The sequence below is a fragment of the Pygoscelis adeliae genome, unplaced genomic scaffold (assembly GCF_000699105.1).
Source record: "Pygoscelis adeliae isolate BGI_AS28 unplaced genomic scaffold, ASM69910v1 Scaffold123, whole genome shotgun sequence".
Taxonomy (NCBI): domain Eukaryota; kingdom Metazoa; phylum Chordata; class Aves; order Sphenisciformes; family Spheniscidae; genus Pygoscelis; species Pygoscelis adeliae.
In genome coordinates, this window is record NW_008824650.1 from 2,203,719 (window position 1) to 2,209,222 (window position 5,504).

Below are 5,504 nucleotides of genomic sequence, written 5' to 3' on the forward strand. Positions count from 1 at the left end.
GCCGCTGATAGGCGTGAGGTGCCGAGCCAGGCTGGGCTCGGAGAGGCCTGGTGGCCGCTTCCGTAGAAGCGCTGCTGCCGTGCTGGCTGCACTCCCCGCGGGTTATTTTTGAGTAGGATGGATCTTGCCATGGCATACCTGATGGCAGCAGTAATAGGGCAAAGCTGGGCGAGCACATTTTGAGAGGAAACGTAGTGATTGTTAGCAAAATAGCCTCTGAGCTGTGGAGTCTGTTGGAGTCTCGGGGTTTCAGAGTTTGTTTCCCTTTGTTTTGAAGAGACGCTTTCAGTTTGACACCCCTTGGGTATATTCAACCAGGTGAGTTGCTGGCGCTTTGCTGAACGCCCACCCCAGACCTCACCGTCAGTTTCTCAATCAGAATCATTTAGGTTGGAAAAGACCTTGAAGATCATCGAGTCCAACCATAACGTCACAGTGGAAGTCCAAAACTCTAGCAAGGGATTCTGCTGGGCTGGACCTAAGCGCGTGCAAAGACTATGCTTTCCTCTATTATAATTTGTTTTTACAAATGTATTTTACATAAATATTCCAGGACAGAACTGTCCAGTTTGGGATACATGGATTTTTTTTTGTTGTCGTTGATGGACGTTTCCCTTCACAGATTTTAATGTTCACCCCCTGGTTTTGGTGGAGATGCATTGTTTGCAGCTCCCTCTTTTAATTAGCTTACGTATTCACTTGATACAAATTTTCATACAGCAATAGTTGAAAGTAGTTGACAAACGTATACGCGCAGTAAAGTTCTTAGGTTCATCTCCTTTATGCTTAGTTTTACATACTTTGGTTTTATTTCTACATATAGAATTCAAACCTTACATAGGAAACCTTTGAATATTTTATTTTAAAAGAAGTTTTAGGAAGAAAAATGCAAATACAACTGAAACGTACCAGTCTGTACAAAAAGCAAAATAGTGTTATTTGTGAAAATTGACATATCTTGTAGGCCAATTTGAGGTTGAGTACACGCTCTTGATGAAAAGTGGGTGCTGAAGAGGTAATTCCTTTTTTTCAGTTAGGTTTCTGGTGTCATGGGAATATTGTCGACTAGTTTTAGGAGGAAATTAAATTTTCCTGTAAAAATGTGTACTTACGCTGACATGACTATAAGCGTTTGTGTAAGAGCTGGAAAAGAAATTAGCTGAGACAAAAATTAAAATGAATCAGTACTCTTTTTCTTCATGCTGTGATTGTTTCTGTCCGGTGTGGTGCTAAGTGTCCTTCTGCATCTTTATGGAAAGCCTGTAACGTTGGTAAAGGTGTTATGACATAAGTCATAAATGCTTTTAAAACTAGGATTTTATCAAAAATAGTTATTTTCTAACTTTCACAGAATAGATATAAGCTGGTCTTTTTTAGTTGCATCCATTTTGGGGAGAAAATGGTTTTATTTTGTAAGTTTTGCTCTTTACAAAATACTGATTACAATTAGCTAAGCAAATGCAGAAATAAAATAAGTAAAAATATTTTCTTTTTTTTTTTAATGCCTGCTTGGTCCTCTCTTCCTTTTCACTTTTGTGCTTTCCAGTTGGATTAATGTGCCTCATGTAAACCAGATAAAAGAGCATATGTCAGACCATTTTCTGTACTGTAATCACATGTCTAAATCACTATTAGCCAGTCAAATTGTTCAACCGCTTTATCCCATTATAGGAAATGTTCCACTGAATGTTCAGTCTAAGTGCAGTCTAAGTAATGATAAAATGAAGAGCCCTGCATTAAACCAGCAAAGCCAAAATAGAATAATTCCTCAGCTATGGATGCCTCCATTAAAGAACAATACCATATTGGACAGTGCTGTAGGTTGGCATTTTACCTTCTTGAAGGCCATGTTTTTAAGCAAATTTGATGAGTTATAGCAGACAGATGGAAAACTGCCTTGAATCTGCTTCTGTGAGATGCCAAGAATTCTCAGCTCTTCTCAGAAGTAGGCTTATGTTAAGGGAGCACAGGGTTCTTTAGTAGGACGGCTCTGCACAAGTCTCTGTCATCCTGTGTTTTACCTGGTTATCAGTAAAAATTCCAGTGGACACAGGTATGTATAGGGAACAGTTGAGGTTTCCTATAGGTGATGAACCGGGAATCAGTGGCGTCAGTATCTGGAGAGTTACTGATAGTAGAGCATGATGCTAGAACATCATGCATTTTATCATCGTTTGAAGGATATAGCTTCATGATTAGCATTGTCAGGAGACAATCTTAGGTGAACAGTTCATTTTTATTATTTATCTTGTAATTGTGCCTAGAGGCCAGGGCACCATTATGCTACATGCAGTACAAAAGCATAAGCAAAGATTGCTTCTGCACAAACAATTTCTTAATTTAAATGTAAAGATAAGACAGCATGTAAATGTAAGAAATGTATTGGGAAAGCACAAGGGAGCTCTGAGAATGCTATGAGCAAAAGAACATGCAGAAGTTCAAGTGCCCTGGCTATCTCAGCATCAGTGAATGATTCATAGGCATCAGACTTGGAGGATATATTTAAAGGAGGGTAGCATTGTCATCCTGAGGATTTTCACAGATAGCTTGTTTCCTGCCTGAAGTGCTAGACAAACACTCTTATTTTCTTCCTTACATTTTGGCAGCTGGGTATCTGTATGGAGCAGCGGTTCAAATTTAAGAGGTAGAGCTAGAACAGGCGATGCAGAGCCTTGAAATTGACAGCAAGTAGGTTGTTTGTGATATGGTTCATCAGGAAGAAGGAAGAACACACAGAATTATAATCAAAGCAATGAACAAGGAAAATATTTTTGTAGTATCACCTTTCAAATGAATTTAAAAGGTGGAGAGATTGCACTTATGAAAGCCAAAAAAAGAGAATAAAGTTGTGTTACTGAAGATACAACGGGATGTAGGAAAAAGAAACTTTCAGGTGCGTGGTTAAAAAAGAAGTCTTGCTAGTATTGTATAGGAAAAATGGAAATAATTAGGGGCCATCTCATCGTATGGCCTGAAATCTTGGAAACTTAACTCCCGTACTTGGATTATACCTCAACTTCCAGGCTATGGACCTGAAGGGTAGGAATGTGGTCAAAAAGAAGTTGCAGGGGAAGAGTATTGGTTCCGTTTTAACTATATTGTCATTGTATGAACAGCTGGTTACACATGAAAATGTATCAGAATAGTATTGTACAGGTGCAGTAAACATTTTTGTAATCTATTTTAAGTACTACAGCTTTCTTAATCTATACAGGTTATAAGCAGCACAAACAGATGTGTCTTCTTAGCAAAAATTTAGTAGCAGAAGCGTCGTTGATTGTGATCATGATAACAATTACTGTAAGTCGGTATTTAAGCTCATTTTAAATTTTATTTTTAGCATGCATCAGACTGATGTTTGTTACAAATTATTTTTGCAAATGTGCATAGTTCAAAACAGCATAGGATAATTTCAAAAAGCATGACATTTGTGGAAAACTTTTTGTGTATTTAATTAGTTATGTTTTAATTTTCATCCTGGTTTTTCATGACTTTGGCCAGTGTAAGCTGCAGTAGGTTTCAAGGGCCATAGAGTTCACACATGCAGATAGTTTTGAGGACACGTAAGCATAGCATTTTTGCCAGGAAATGATTATTTAAGAATTTTTATCATTACTTTAGCTGCATTTGCATTAGAGTGGGCCAATATTTAAAGATACCTACACTCATTTCAAAAGAACCTTAATGTGTTGGATCGATTCTCTTTATAGCACACCTTCTATGTGATACTTGTATCTTTACTTGCCTGCCCTTTTCTCACTTCAAAAGTTCACATTTGCAAATGGAACATTTATGTTGTGTTCTACAATAAAGATGTTTGGAAATACATGTTCATAGTTAGGGAAAGTCATTACTACCTGGCAAGATGGAAGTCTTTTGATGGGTGGGCTTTGTACAGCTGTTGTACGGATAAGGTTTCAGGTGTTAAAGCAAACAGTGGCCTATACTTCTGCCTGTACAAGCCACGTATCAAAATGTTTGGCCAAAAGCCAGACGGTACATGCTCGATCACACGGTGTGAAGAGATGAGGCATTGGAGTGGGCTTCATAATCAGGACGTGACACTGGCTCTTCGAAGGTCTTCCCAGTCCACTGTCGAACAGGACTGAGCTACGTGCACCAGGGTCCCATGGGAACTTGGTGCCATTTTCTTCAGCAGCCCGTGCTGCGTTATTTCCTCCATCACATTCATATTACCAAGCAATTCCCCAACTGTCTTACATAGTTCTTGTGTAGGAGCCTGGCTTAAACTGCTCACCATACTATTTTGCTCAGGAGGTAAATGATCTCCGGTAAATGATCTCTGTATTAATCTGTTGATTTTCAGTTCTTGATAGGACTTATGTGATGGATGACTGTGAAAGTTGTTACACATAGTGGGTTTTACAGAATTGTTTTGCCACATTATCAAAGTTGTTAAAATACTGATTAACGTGAAGTGGTGTCTTCACTTGTGTCGTAAGGGTGAGTGAGATTAGGCTTAATGTTGGAAATAGATATTTTTCTATAACCTTAGCCTACAGTTTTCACAATTTGAAACAGACTGCACTTGCAAATGAAGAATTCTTTGAGGTTTTTTTTTTGACATTGCAGTTGTTAGTTTGTTAATGTTTGTATTTGATGATCCATTTAACTTCTGCAGCACTTGTCATGAGAGGACCTCCAAGAGCTATCAGACAGTATCATGACAGACCAAGTGCGATGACAGTCTGTGAAATCTCAACATATTAGGTATATTGGTCATAAGGCATGTCTTTGCAGAAGTAGGAATAAAATCCCAGTCTCTTGGTTTCTACTCTGAGCCATCTACACATCAGACATCTTTTCATCCTGTATTCAATGACACAGGAGACTTTTTCCAGCTTAAAACGATAAAACACTTCAATTTTCTTGGCTTTGCTTGTGGATGTTCTTTTTTTTTTGTTAGCATGTTCAACTCCTACTAACTTCTTGTCATTGTTCTTTCATAAGTAATTGGAAGTGGACATTTCTATTCTTTGTTGTAATTTGAGTTGAGAGATGGTTTTCCAAGGCAGTTGGCTTGCTGAGAATAGGTAAGCTCTCCCTTGCTTGGGCTGGAGTTGTTTGGTTTTTTTTTTTTCCTCCTCGGCCCAGCTGTCCCACAGTAATGTTGGAGCGGTAGTAGGGTCATGTATAACTAGGGAAAATAGAATTTCCTTATCCACCACTAAGGATCGCTCCCTTATGTTATTATACACCGATGCTGTGGATTTAACTTTTTGAGAAATGTTGTCATAGGTACGCTAAAATGTTACGAAATGGTAAACAATTAAGTGACTAACAATTTCAAAAAATATTGAAAGCTTTTCTCTGTTCTACGTTTAATATATTTGATTATCAATTCATGCAATCTGCACAATTCATACAGTTTGGATAAATACAGATAAGCAAGATTTTACTGTAGCAAGTACTGTTTGCGAGGAACTTGCATTGAATTCTGCATTTTTTGTTTTCTTTTTTACTAGAAGGATGGCACTAAACAT

At 38.0% G+C, this 5,504-nt stretch overlaps 1 protein-coding gene across 1 annotated transcript in view; it reads left to right on the top strand.

Moving 5' to 3' along the window:
• KMT2C (lysine (K)-specific methyltransferase 2C) overlaps window positions 1-5,504 on the top strand; it is a 207,448-nt gene that overhangs the window by 1,328 nt on the left and 200,616 nt on the right. The window lies entirely within an intron of this gene.